General features: G+C 44.1%; 1 protein-coding gene and 1 long non-coding RNA gene across 2 annotated transcripts in view; one reads left to right on the top strand and one right to left on the bottom strand.

Annotated features, from left to right (window-relative positions):
• BCL9 (BCL9 transcription coactivator) overlaps nucleotides 1-14,875 on the bottom strand; it is a 184,403-nt gene that overhangs the window by 115,285 nt on the left and 54,243 nt on the right. The gene's annotated exons all lie outside the window — the stretch shown is intronic.
• The window catches only part of LOC142139588 (uncharacterized), a 49,647-nt gene that overhangs the window by 19,455 nt on the left and 15,317 nt on the right, over nucleotides 1-14,875 (top strand). Inside the window, exon 2 of the long non-coding RNA XR_012688234.1 lies at nucleotides 12,173-12,315. This is a non-coding gene — a long non-coding RNA (uncharacterized LOC142139588). The remainder of the gene's footprint in view (nucleotides 1-12,172; nucleotides 12,316-14,875) is intronic.

The following is a 14,875-nucleotide window of genomic DNA, read 5'->3' as shown; positions in this document are numbered from 1 at the left end:
TTTTGGTCTTATCTGCGTGAGAGGAGCAGGCCGCTGCCCTCAGAGCAAGCCGCTAGTAACGTGGTTTGCCCCTGAGAACATTTACTCCTTTTTTTGCCTTACTTTCCTTAATACCTCAGGCCCATAGACTCTATCCAGGGGTGTAACTATAACCATACTTGCCAACTCTCCCTGAATGTCAGGGAGACTCCCTGAAATAGGGGTAATCTCCCTCACTCCCTGAAGAGTCTGACATTCTCCCTGATGCTGAGCCAGTACAAGACGTGGTTGGCTTCGCCATCTGTGGCATGATGACACAGTTCAGAAATGGTGTCCTATGTCCATGTATTGATGCCTATGGAGGTGGCCATTTTCATGGAGACCAAGATTTAATCAAAGACTGACAGGTAAGACAACATGACTTCAGTAATGGAGACAGAAATGTAAAAGACACTTCAGTCTCTAGAAATTCATTAGCTGCTTTTCTTTAATGCAGGGCAAGCTCCCGGTTCTTGCCCCCGCAATAGATAAATAGTGGGGGCTGGGCTTAATGATGCAAATATTGCATCATCTTAGCCCCACCCCCTGCTGTAATTGGCCAAAATTGTGACATCGTTTAGGAGGCGGGGACAAAAAAAATGTGATTTGTCAAGCCCCGCCCCCGCACGCCCACTTCCCTGGGATCTCCCTGAACCAAACGAGTAAAAGTTGGAAATTATGGCTATAGGGAGTGCAGCGGCTATGGGTTTTGAAGTGGTGGGAGGGTATAGCAAAATTTGAAAACCCCCTCGCACCCCTCTGAAGCCCCTGTCACCTCCCCAGAAGAGCAGAGCAGAGACCTCTTCTCAGTGGCACATGTGCATTGAGAGCAGAGAAGGGGAGCCCAGGAGGCGATTGCTGGGCCCCTACCCAGACGTTGTTATGGGTCCCGGAGATCCACTGTTCCACCCATGGGTATAGCACTTATCTGCAGATTCATCATGGATGAGGGGTGTGCACCCATACGCCTACAGCTTGCCCCCACAATTACTACAGCAATTTCAATGGAGTAGTATAAAAATCTAGTTACAGTTCAAACCCGTTGTCAGTGGGGATCCAGCGGGATCCGTGTCTTTGACAGAGGGCTACGTATGTCCAGCACACACCATAAAGAACCGTCAGGAAAGGCAAGTACTAGATGCCATCTGCTAGACAGTGCATCTAGCAAACAATTAGACAATCTGCACATTTATCCCCTTCAATGACTTAATGCATTAATAATAGACTTGTTATCTCATGTCCGATAAGGCTGAACGTTGGCTTCATCTGATAATAATATTGTCTGTTATTAGTCACAGTTCATCGTATGGGAAATCTCCATGAGCCAGCAGCACATACACAAGAGGCGATGCCAGTGTAGGCGGGCGGGGGGGAGGGTCGCGACCGACCAGGCGGACACAACTCACTTCTGTGCACGGTTCTTGGCAAATGTCTGAATGAAATATGAGACCACTCCCCCCTTCCAAACTCATACATTTACAAAATCAAAAACCCAAAATCCCTCAGCTAACAGGGGGTAAGTCTCTAAAACAATTAGTGAGAAGTTGGGGCAAAGTGGATGGAGAGAGAGAGAGAGAGAGAATAGAGTGGAGAAAGAGAGAGAGAGAGAGAGAAGAGGGAGAATGAGTGAAAAGGAGAAAGGAGGTGAATAGATAGAAAAAGTATAGAGAGTGAGAGGAAGAGAAAGAGGAGGGGTATAGAGAAATAGACAGAAGGGAGGAGAGTGAGGGTGAGAGTTAGAGGAGGGAGGGGGGACAGAAAGGACGAAGAGAGGGGAGGAATGGGGGAAAGGGAGGGAAAGAGAGACAGAGAGAGTGAAGGGAAGGAAGAAAGAGAGGGTGGAAGCGGGGAAAGAGAGAGGAGGAAAGAGGAGAGAAAGAGAGTAGGGAAGGGAGAGGAAAAAAGAGGGATTAGAAGGAGAGAAGAGAGAATAGAGGGAGGGGATAGAGAGAGAGAAGGGAGGGGGAGTAGGAAAAGGGAGGGAGAAGGGGAGAGAGAGAGAGGAGAGGGAGGTGAGAAAGGAGATGGATGGGGGAGAGGGAGGAAAAGAAATAGGAGGGAGTGGAAAGAGAAAAGGGAGATAAGAGAGTAAGAGAAGGGCGAGAGTGAAAAATGAGGGCGGAGGGAAAGATAGGCATTGGAGAGAAAGAGAGAGTGTGAAAAAGAGGAGGGAGAGTGAGGGGCGGAGAAAGAGTGTGTATGGAAGGTAGAGAGGAGGAAAGGGAAAACAAGAGAGGAGGGAGAAGATAGAAAGAGAAAGAGTAGAGGTAGAAATTGAGAGTAGAGGGAGGGGGACATAGAAAATAGAGAGAGGAAGGATGAGGAGAGGGAAGAGAGAGAGAGCACGAGTGGAGGGGAGTGAAAGAGAAGGTAGTGGAGAGAGAAAAGGAAGAAGACAGAGGGAGAGAGAGGTGGGAGAGGAGAGAGGATGGAGGGTTAAGAGAGAGGAGGGAGGAGAGAGAGAGAAGGGGAGGAGGAGAGGGAGGAAGAGAGATAGGAGAGGGAGTGGAGAGAGACAAGTGATGGAAGAGGAATAGAGAAGGGAATGGAAAGAGAGTAAGAGAAGAGTGCAAGTGAAAATGAGGGAGGAGAGAAAGAGAGGAGGTGGCGAGAAAGAGAGAGTGTGAAAAATGAATCAGGCTTCCCAGCCCTTGTTACTTGAGTTGCACAACTGGTCAGATTAACTACACTGTGCCATAATCTCATACATTGATTCCTCTCGGTCTTCTCATGATGTTCACTTGGTTCTAGATTCTACTCTTAGAGCCCAGGTTCTCTTTACGCCCAACTGTCCATTCACTCAGCAACAATCTTGCTACAGTTAAATAGGATTTAGCAGCATCTCATTACCCGAGGAGAGTCATGGTCAGAACTAACTCAGGGTATGAGCCCACGGTAACTCAGTTCTCGACCACCAGAGATCGAGCCAGTTTTTTTTTTAAACTTTCAGAACCGCCATATACCATCTCCTGCGTCCCGGAGGGGTGATACCTCCAATAACATGGAACATTGCCCACACTTATCCAGTCATGCTCTGGAAGGAGATTCTAGTCAGTCTCCCCAAAGCTTGGCCATTTGTTCACCACATACACTCACAGAAGAATGTTATGCATTAATGATTTACAGCATTCCATAGCAGCAACAATTTTACATCATCATAAAAAAAGAGATTCACCACAATAATCATGTATTGTAGGAATAAAACAATACATCATCCAATAAAACTTTGTCTGCCAATATAAAACAATGCAAATATCACCCTAGTTCACAATAAATAATCATGGGAATGAATAAACTTATTAGGCTGCATGCTGAGTCCCTCGTTTCTATGTGTTATTCTGCAGTTCAATAAAATATCTTAATAAACATTAACACAAGCTTTGTAAGTCCCCAGATCCTCAGCTCCAGAGTCCTCCAACAGGCAGTCCTTATACACACATAGTCCAGGGTATAATTAAAGTTGAACTTTGTAACTTGCAACAAGAGGACCTGCACATGCCTTCCTGGTTCCAGCCATTCTACTGGAACAGCAGAGACCGGTGGCTCTCAAGGGCCACCACTCCCTTTAACAGTAAACAACTTACTAATCACTGCACAGTACCTGAAAAGGCCCAGGGGTTACAATGGCCCTGAGGAGGTTTCTTCAACTTGGTCCTGTGCAAATATGGGACAAAGCTTAACATCCTATTTCCCCTAAACCAGCTGGTCTGATTATCTCACTGACTCCTCTCTAGCAAATAGTCCACTCCAGCCTCCTGGTCTTAAGTTTGTCTATGGGTCTCTACCTGACAAAGACAAACTCTTGGAGCCTTGAGTTACGCAAAACCCCATCACTAAAAGTCTGCTTCCCTCAACACTTGTTCTGTTTTTCACACAGTCAGTACTCATTTCTGTTGGGAATATGGGAGGAATCTACAAGGCACGGCTATCATGGTCTCCTTTGGAGTTCTGGGCCGGGTAGTTCCACACCAGGTATCTCTTTCCTAGTATACCCCAAATAAAGGGCTGTACTTCTCACTAAGCTCACAATAGTAGGATGGGATTTTGTAGCATTTCAGTACTGAGGAGTGTTACGGTCAGGACTAACTGGAAGGAACATGAACATAAACTCGAACACCAACTCAGTGCCCCCCTTGCCAGGAATCAAGGCAGGTATCTTTTAAACCCTTAGTCCTGGAGGGTGGTACCTTCAATCAGACGGAGCATTACCCAAACTTATCCATCAAAGAGGCATTATATATTATACATATTTTCACTAGAGATGCTCAGGCTCGGTTCTCCGAGAACTGAGCCCACCCGAACTTAGCAGATCCGAGTACCGAGACGGCTCAGATTCCCGATCATGGCCTTTTCGGTTGTGGAGTTTATATGTTCTCCCCGTGTTTGCGTGGGTTAACTCCGGGTGCTCCAGTTTCCTTCCACACTCCACAAAAAACATACTGGTAGGTTAATTGGCTGCTATCAAATTGACCTTAGTCAGTGTGTGTGCATATGTTAGGGAATTTAGACTGTAAGCTGCAATAGGGCAGGGACTGATGTGAGTGAGTTCTCTGTACAGCGCTGCGAAATTAGTGGCGATATATCAATAGCTGCTGCTGATAGGCTGCAGTATAGCTGTGGTCTGATATTATAGGCAATGAGTGCACTAACCAAAGCGCTAGGCAGCCCTCTGAGGGTGTGGCTATGTCCCTACCTTGACGTAGTAATGCCCCCCATAGTAAATAACCACGCCTCTACATGGAGTAGCCACACCCCCTGTCCCGCTGCTGGGGACGGACACGTTGGGAGGTATGACACTGTAATGCTTTTATATATATTACATACACATAAACATACATACATACATAGTTTATTCCAGCAAAAAGAAAAAAATAAATAATAGCAGCTGCTCTGTGATAATATCATACACACAGATATAATCACTAGGCGCCTCCATTGATGATGATTATAATTGCCTGTAATCGATCACCACACATGAAATTGTGGACCTTTGTTTGACAGCCCTTGTGTGCTGCACATTTCCTCTCCTCCCTCCCTCCAACCACAGCAAAACCCCAATGCTAATTCCCCTATACCGCGGCCTAACCCCAATCCCCACCGTAGCCAACTTAACCCTATGTAGAATGACAATAAGAGTTATTAAAAATAAAGGGAACTTTTCCTTGTTTTCGGATACACGCCAATGCACTTTGGCAGACTAATGGACATAAATATCTAAAAAGCAAACATAAATATATATAAAAATATATCATAAACGTAAAAAATAAATAAAAATATCTAAAAACAAACAAACAGATTACTATACACAGTTACTGGCTACAAAGCTGTAAAATATCAACTAATATATAGAGTGGAGATGCAGTTATACATTTATAAGGAAAATATACTCTTTTGGAAACCAAAGTAAAAGTTTATCCTATATAACAAAGCCATCAAAAGAAGGACATCTTGGAAGCCAAGGAGGATGAGGGGATTTGTGTCCAAAAAGAGGTACAGCTGTAAGGTAAAGAGCTCTAACCCTAAACCTAATGGTTACGAAAGCTTAGGCTGGTTCAAGAATTATCCAAATTTCTCCTGAACAATTAATCAAATGCAGCAATTGTACCACTGAGCAATTGTCTTGCACAGAACAGAGTACAGTAGAGGTAATGTTATACAGGATTGAGTAGAGAATATCAAGGATATACAAGCTATGTACATTACATCTCCAATGTGGAAACCAGGAGTTTCCATGTCCCAACGACTAGAGGTGTTTGGACATTCAGCTTTGTGACGTCAGTAAAAAAGAAGAGTATAGAAAATTGAACCTATGCAACACTCAGCGGCTCCAATCCTCAGCCCTGAAAACGTTCTGTCATCTGAACAATTGTTTCACAGAAGACAATGGAATCTATAAATCTACTTTCCTGATAGAAAGGATCAAGCGTCAGCTACATATATATATATATAAGAAACAAAGGCTTGCTGGAGCTCATGATTTAGTGACTGGTGGGGAGAGGAAGATAATGTGAGGTTCTCCCAGAGTTTGAGCCCAGGGGCCACGCACTTCAGAGCTTTCTTCTTAACCTCCAGACTTTTAGAGCAGGTGGAACTTCTGTTCCCGTGCTTTGGTGTCATCAGAGACAGCAATAGTAACCGATTCATCAGCAGGCTAAGGAGACTATTTATTAAGCCATGAACCATGCGCAAGTGGATTTCTCCTGTAACCTGTATCTAACAAAAGCCTAATGAAGGAGATATCATAGATATCGCCTGCATTAGGCTAAGTTTTGCATTAAGCTGACACCCCATCATTTTCAATGGTGACTGCAATCTGGGCAAATTTAATAAGCTCCAAGTTTTTCGGAGCTTGACCATGATAGCTAAAAGGCGCTGTCCAGGGATGATTTTTTTTTATTACATGGGATCGAAAAAACACCTACCATCGTTACGATGGCAGATGATAATTAATGGGGCAAAACCTTGTAAACTAATATATATGCCCCTTAATTCTTCTCCCTATTTGTCAAAGCCCCTGCCCTGGTAAGGACTATCGTCTTTGGCGTTAGTCCTTACTAGCAATAAAGCTATACTCCTTAGGCAAGATAGCTATTGCCTTCTAGGGGGGGCTCCTGCAAAACTTGCCCATGCTACCTAATCAACAAGAGCCACAACCGGTAGGGTCAGTGGAGTACCCATACAGTCTGCTCAGGTTGGTACTACCTCCTAGAGGGTGCGGAGTCTAACGGAGAGGGAGGTGCTCGACAGAGGCTTCCGCAAGGGAGTTTGGACTTTGCAGCTCCCAGCCCGCAGGTCGCGGTTCTCCTAGGAGGTGATGAGCGAAACTGTAGTGAGATCCTAGTCTATAACTGAGGATACCACGGTTGAGAAGAATTGGGATAACTGAGGGCCTAGGAGATAATTTCCACGCAGGACCGGATTAACCATAGGGCTAACTGGGCTACAGCCCAGGGGCCTATGGCATCCAGGGGGCCCTTGAAAGTGCTCAGCAGCAGTATTGATCGGTCGGGGGCGCCCCCAGCCCGATCAGTGCTGCTGAGCACTTTCACTGCAGTACTTCCCCGGCGCGCTGTATTCTCCTTACTGAGGAGATCTCGTGAGTCTCACTCTCACAAGATCTCCTCAGTAAAGTGTGTACAGCGCGCCGGGGAAGGAGGAGGAGAAGGAGGTAAGTGCCAGGAAGGGGGGGGGGGCGGCTCAGATCACGGGGGGCCCTCACGGGGAAATGGAGGCCCCCTTAGCCCGGGGGCCTCCATTTCCTTAATCCGGCCCGGTTTCCACGTGAAACAGCGGAACCAATATAAGGGGAGCACAAGTCAGTAGAACAGTATGGTGGCCACACAGGAAACTGGTAGTGATAATCAGCAGAGCGTTGCCACTATGATAGCGGAGTAGACACAGAGGCTGTGATGATCTGCGGATTGATGTGCTGGAGATTCGGAGTACAGGTAGCAATGATCAGGAGCCAGGGTACAGCATGTCTGAACTGGAGGAGAGACCTGAAGATCTGGCAACAAACCTTGTGTTCTATTGGCTGGAAGGAATGAATGGGATTACTGCCAGTTCGCGCATGCACAGAACAGCTGAGAAGATTGCGCCCTGCCAGAAGAGCCGCGGCGTCCGTTCCGGCAAAGTACAACTGTCAGAAATAAAGTGAGTAATAGCAGGGAGTCCGTCGATCAGCGGGTCTGATGTGTGACAAGCGGGGGTTTTCCATAAAGTTATTTTTTTCTCTATTTCTTAGCCGGAGATTTTCTTTTGCTGCCATAGACAACAATGGAAAACCTTCGTAACACCTTGGTCTTGATAAATAGACCTCTACGTTTTTTTGACATTAGTTTGACCAGTAGGTGGCAGTGTTCTATGGAAGGCTACAGATTATATATAATTGTATCTTGGCATAGTATGTAACATGGCAGAATGGCACAATCTCCGATGTCTTTCTGAAAACATCTAAATAAGGTATATTTTTTCCTCGACAATGTCGCATACAAAAAATATGCCAACACCTAGAAACATGTAGAAATTTAATTTGGGGACTTTTGGGTCACGAAACCTTTGTGTGCGACCATTTTACAATCGGTGTTAACATCTATTCGGATTGCTGGGGGTGTTTTGTTTCTTTGTAATTCTTAGATAAAAAGAGAAATGTCAGTGTTCCAATAGTACAGGCAGCACACGGCGATCCCTTTCTTCAGCAAATGTCACCTGTCAGGGGTCAGCCAATTATTTTATGCCACCAGAAAGAGCACATTGTCAACCGCACTCCTGTGCGCCGCTAGAAAATATCATCATTTGCAGTGAATGGAAAACACATGAAAGACGAACCAGAACACAGACCGACAAACAAACAAAAAAGTATAAAAATAGTAAAAATAGAGGGACATTAACAATACATTAACCAGAAAGCAACAGACCAGGACTAACAATGGCCACCGTGGAGCCTGACATGTTCTTATTAGTTCAGCAAGGCTACTTCACGCCAGCCATGAGGGAAGCCGACAAAGATGTCTACAATACAGCCTGAAGCAATCCGATATTAAAGAGACCTTACACGGAAATACATCTGATTTTTAAAGCAGTTTGTATTGGTTATAGTTTATAGGGCTATGCAGAGCACGCCATTTTGGCCCCGCCCTGTGATGTAATGATGCAGCAGAGTCATTTTACAGCGAGGGGCAGGACCAAATGCGGAGATTCCATGAGAATCGCATAATTTTTTATCTAATTCTGCCCACTTCACTATCCTGACTGCTCCTGTGTTTGACCTCAGCTGCTTCCTGACCTGCTCCTGGTTTCCCCTCCTGGTTTGGGTGATATTTATACATACTCCTGTATTTGACCTCGGATTGCCTGACTGCGCTTGTGGATCTTCCCTCGGTACCTCTCTTGTCAGTGTGGCTTTGACTCGGATTGCCTGACACTCTCTTCCATCTAATGGCTTCGCTGATTACTCTCTTTAGGGACCGCGACCTGCGTGTCTCCCGCAGCTAAGTCCAAACTCCCTTGCGGGGCTCCCTGGCGAATACCAGAGGAACGTTAGACACCTCTCTGCTGAGTAGAGCCAAAATCAGCAAGTTTCCTAAATTAACGTGACATCCATTTTCTAATCCATAATAGAAAACAAATTAGTTAGAATCGGATTGGTTGCTATGGGTAACAGCACCAATTCTACAATTACCTGCACATCGATTTTCATAAAAATCCCTTAATGCATAATTTTGGGTCCTATTTACGAAGCCCTAAACCATATGGAAACTGCTTTTGCCGTACAGTTTAGGGATTGTTTAGGAAAATTTTCACTTACTAAAAACCTATCAGAGATATCTCCTGCAATTAGCAAATTACTGGATTAACCACACTTTCTATAATGGTCAATGCGGACTGCGGTCTGGGCAATTTTATCAAGTTCCGAAAAATTTAGCTCTTTGGAACCTGTCCCCAATGGCTAACGGCCACTGAATCCTATGGAGAACACTTTGCGGTAGAGGGGCCTTTGGGGCAAAACCCCATTAATAAACAGACCTGCTTATTTGATAACACCCGGGGGTAAATGTATTAACCTCCGATTCTAGCAAATCCATGATATTCTGCGACTTTGCCGGCAAAAATTTAGAATGGCAATGTGCTTACAGGCAAAACCTATCTTTAAATAAATTGCCGTTTTAAATTTTGACGGCATAGTCACCGAATATTGTCGATTTGCTGGAATCGGAGGTTAATACATTTCCCCCCCTGGTCTCAGTATGAAATATGTTTCTCAGACAAGTCAAGCTATAGCTATAGCTAGTCTACAAACTTTATGGCTGGTCTGTTGCGTTTCTTAATAGGGTGCTAATTGCGACAGTGTTTTTAGTATTGTGTGTAACGCTCGGTGTGAAATGGATTGACACCAACCCCGGGGCCGGCCAAACGGTCTCTCTCCTGCCTGTAACTACTGGTTCTGCAGCTGTGTGCGGATGCACCTCCTGCCTCTGTGTGCAAACACTTAGAGGATCTGAAAGTAATCATGCTTCTTAGGTTACAAATCACGCCCTGGTCTATGCTGCCGGGCTCCCTGTTTAATCAGACGTGAAACAAACGCTCGTTGAGGCTGAGGCTTGTAAACATGAAGTAATTACAAAACTGTAACGACAATTAGAGATCTATCTAAATATAGGACTCCACACTTCCTGCCCTGATATTACTCCCATGTTGGGATAATTACTGCTAATTAAGCTGGGAACTCATTAAGCTAAACGATCTCATTTATACCAACAAATAAAAATGGGTTCTAGTTATTTTAGAAAAATGTGGAGAGGTTCGTAGGGAGATTCTTCCACTTGCTCTGCCTGATATATAAACTCTTTTCTGGGAATAAGGTTTTCCGAGTGGCTGGCTCTCATTCATAAGCAGAGTGTGTTTCTGTGGATCTTCCTGCCTTAATGTGCTCATTGAATGAGTTGTGCTCAATCCCAGCACTGAGAGCCAATTCTCTGCAAGATTATGATCACTCTATCAGACACTTAACACCTAAACTGCTGAGCCCTTCTGGTTAAACAAATAAACCATACAGCTAATAAAATATATATTGGAAAAGCTTGAATATAACAGAGGAGTCTCCTGGCTCATTTCAACCGGGATATATTTGTCTGCTCCAGAATTTAGGGGAAGGTCGGACGGGCGTTTTCTTCAGCTGTCCTGAGGTCTTTTGATTAATAAATATAAAATAGGTTTTTTACACCTATAAATTGAATCCAGGTTAAATCAGGAAAAAAGAGTCAGCATTAAGGCTGGTTAGACACTACAGAAATTTTCGCCGGATGTGTTATTGGTAATGATTTTACCAAAGTCTGATTAACAAAAAAAAAGAAGTCCCGATCAGCAGCCGATTCATGTGTACACACTGCAGGATAGGAACGACATTGTTCTATCGTTGAAGAGATTTTTAGCTCAGTTTAAAGGTCAAATGAAACGATACGATGTACTCTGAAGCGATAATCGTTCATCGTTGCAGTGTACACAGTAATGCGATATCGAGCCGAACGGTCATTTATCACGTCATTGGCCCGGATAATCGTCTGAAAACCCTGTAGTGTGTACCCAGCCTAAGTTTAGGAGCAGACAGATGTTACCCGGATGATGCACTCTTGTCTACTCTCCTGGAATAAGCAGGAGACTCCTGAATTTCAGGGAGTCCTCCCTGATTTTAAGGTGTAGGCCAACCTCTAGGATCCAACCTCAATGTCTTGTAAAGAGGGCATGGAAGGGCTTTGATTATGAGATTTGCATTATCAGGCCCTGCTGGATCGCTCCTGATGACACAGTTTGCGTCATCATGTCCTGTACCTACTACACGATGATGCGATTGTGACATCATGTCTCCCAGCACTTGCTCTTTGAACCAAAAGTTGACACGTATGGGATGGCCCCATCCCGTCTTGTGACCCATGCCGAAGGAAAGAAGAATCACTGCCAAGTTCAGCAGCAGAGGATTATGTACTGGGTGGAAGGGGTCATATTGGAGGGTCTGCTAACATATACCACTGAGACCCAAATGTTATCATCATCATCATCAACATTTATTTATATAGTGTTAGCAGATTCCATAGCGCTTTACACGCTATATCTATTCATTGACTAGATACACTTCCTAGCAGAGTGTATCTAGCACTTAACGTTAATGCAGACTGTCCATCTTCAGGGGATTGTGGGCAGCACAGAGGCTCAGTGGTTAGCACTTCTGCCTCACAGCGCTGGGGTCATGAGTTCAAATCCCGACCATGGCCTTATCTGTGTGGAGTTTGTATGTTCTCCCCGTGTTTGTGTGGGTTTCCTCCGGGTGCTCCGGTTTCCTCCCACACTCCAAAAACATACTGATAGGTTAATTGGCTGCTAACAAAATTGACCCTAGTCTGTGTGTCTGTCTCTGTGTGTCTGTGTGTGTGTGTGTGTGTATGTTTAGACTGTAAGCCCCAATGGGGCAGGGACTGATGCGAGTGAATTCTCTGTACAGCGCTGCGGAATTAATGGCGCTATATAAATAAAAGGTAATAATAATTTACTGATTCCTCCATTGTTATAGAATATCTGCCTTACACAGAACTGGGCAAGAGATCATTGGGTTTTAGTTTCTGTCATTCGTTACATAATTTGCTTATTTCATTTCTTGCAGGTGACACCTCACAGACCATGGACTATGCCGGGGTTCCCCTCATATCTAATAAAGTCTGTAATACGAAATACGTCTATGGTGGTGTTATAAAGCCATCTATGCTGTGTGCCGGCTTCCTGGAAGGCGATGTAGATACCTGTCACGTAGGATGTTGCATTTGATTAAGTAGATGTAAAATGTTCTCCCCGTGTTTGCGTGGGTTTCCTCCCACACTACAAAAACATACTGGGAGGTTAATTGGCTGCTATCAAAATTGACCCTAGTCTGTCTGTGTGTATATGTTAGGGAATTTAGACTATAAGCTCCAATGGGACAGGGACTGATGTGAGTGAGTTCTCTGTACAGCGCTGCGGAATCAGTGGCGCTATATAAATAAATGGTGATGATGATGATGATGATGATTGTGTGTGTGCACAAACCTAGCATCATTGAGATTGAACTCAGTAGCAGGAATGGCTTTCCATACGGCTCATGTTAGGCAGATGATGAGTGGGTGGGGGTCAGGCATAGAGAGATTTTGCATATGTCTAGCCCAACAAAACAATGGAAAGTCTGCATTAATTAGGTGGTATATACAAGAGAGTATCTAGCAAATTATTAAACATATCATATACCGTATTTATATATAGACCCCTTAGCTATTTAGTCCAATGTTGTAAAATAGTTAAATCCCTCATTGCAACAAAACTCTTGTTCGATGCAAAACGGACAGGTTCCATAGACCTGACAGAGTTGACTTACTGTGCATGCGCCAATGTTTCGTCACGCATGCGCAGTACAGTAATTCTGGCTTATGGAGGGGAGGAGCATGCAGTGGAGAGGATCCCCTCTGGCAAGACTGCATTCCATTGGGCGAGCAATGCCATGCTGAGATGACGTTAACTTTTGAGTTTGGCTTGAGGAATAGATACAGATTCACTTGAGGAAGCGATTCAGATTCATTTGAAGAATAGATTCAGATTCTGTTGAGGAATAGATTAGGTTAAGGTCAGTGAAATCTCTGATTCCTCCAGGATTAAGCCTTCGTTAAACGGTACAAAACTGTGAAAGAAACTTTTTACGAACTTTAGGCTCTTCACCGTTTCATAAATAGACCCTTAATTATCCAAGGAGGGAAACTTAAGATTTGCAGAAACCTATACAATTATAATCACATTGGGGGACACGCACAGGTAGCTCACCAGCTGAGACTTACTGTACATAGCTAAAATACTTTACAATACTAAAATTCACACAAATGGACAAAGCAGATGATATTAAATTGACATTAAGAACAAAAAAAAATGTATTGTTGCCAATTGGCGACTTTTTCTGCGCAATTCCATATGTCAGACTTAAAAGATGACCATTGAGTGAACTCTTATATGCGTTATAATAACGATTAGTTGGCTAAAAGGATAGATAATCAACGCTGGCTCTGAACTTCCCAGCTAGAACAGAACATCTACTCTGTAACGTCTTACACCCATTCCAATGCCCCGGGAGGCTCCTCTTCTCATTCCTTAAACAGGTGCTGTTGAAGCTGTCAACTGGCTCAGTGAGCGTGAACAGCTGGGAGATCCGAGCAGAAGGTACAGGAAGGCAAATGTACATAGTGGGCTGAGAAAGCGATCCACAGGTCATGAACAGAGTAACGCGGCGTGAATACAAAGCTGCTGTACTCTGCTCACATAAGTAACAAGTCTGTACCTCTTAGCTAGCGGCATATGGACACAATTAAGGAACGGTGTATATATATATAAAAAGGAGCTATTTCCACTTCATTTACCAGTAAAACTGATGGCTGGAGTATAAATACAGAATAAATGTTCAATGGCTCATGGTCATATTCTACATTCCAATGCACTAAGTCAACAGTGCTAATATAATGCCTGTTTTACAGGTCTATTAATATATAGGGCTGATTTACAGGTCTTTTTATAGAGCTGATTTTATATCTCCGCGATAGCCAACTCGCCATTATGTAAGTCTAGCTGCGGCAGCTGGGCGATACCGCTCCGAGTGTTACGAGTTAACTTATTGCTTCGCCGCGCACGTCTGAAGAGATACAAGCCTGCTAGTCGATTCACGCATTAATTCAGTCCCACTCATTAATTAAGATAAAAATGAAATAGCAAAAAATAGATTCAAAGTTTTAAAAATATTTTCCAAAAATTTGGGAAAAAATGCTTTATTCTAAGGATTGCCGCGGTTTATGTACATTGCCTTAATACACCGGGGTCATGAGTTCAATTCCCGACCATGGCCTAATCTGTGAGGAGTTTGTATGTTCTCCCTGTACTTGCGTGGGTTTCCTCCGGGTGCTCCGGTTTCCTCCCACACTCCACAAACATACTGGTAGGTTAATTGGCTACTAACAAATTGACCCTAGTCTGTGTATCTATCTGTGTGTGTGTGTGTGTGTTAGGGAATTTAGACTGTAAGCTTCAATGGGGCAGGGACTGATGTGAGTGAGTTTTCTGTACAGCGCTGCGGAATTAGTGGCGCTATATAAAAAAATGATGATGATGCTGATCGGGACTTTTTTCTTTCAGTCATTGGCAAAATTGTTAACGATATCGCATTGGGAGAAAGTTTCTGTAGTGTGAACCCAGCTTTATAAATGAAGCATAACAATATTGTCACCTAGATACTATACGTCTCCCTGATTGTCAACGTGAATAAAGGATAATCATTTTAAAAATCGTTACACAAACACACGTT

This window comes from Mixophyes fleayi, chromosome 2, assembly GCF_038048845.1.
Source record: "Mixophyes fleayi isolate aMixFle1 chromosome 2, aMixFle1.hap1, whole genome shotgun sequence".
Classification (NCBI taxonomy): domain Eukaryota; kingdom Metazoa; phylum Chordata; class Amphibia; order Anura; family Limnodynastidae; genus Mixophyes; species Mixophyes fleayi.
Note: the sequence above shows the minus strand (reverse complement) of the source record. Positions and strands in the feature narration are given on the sequence as shown.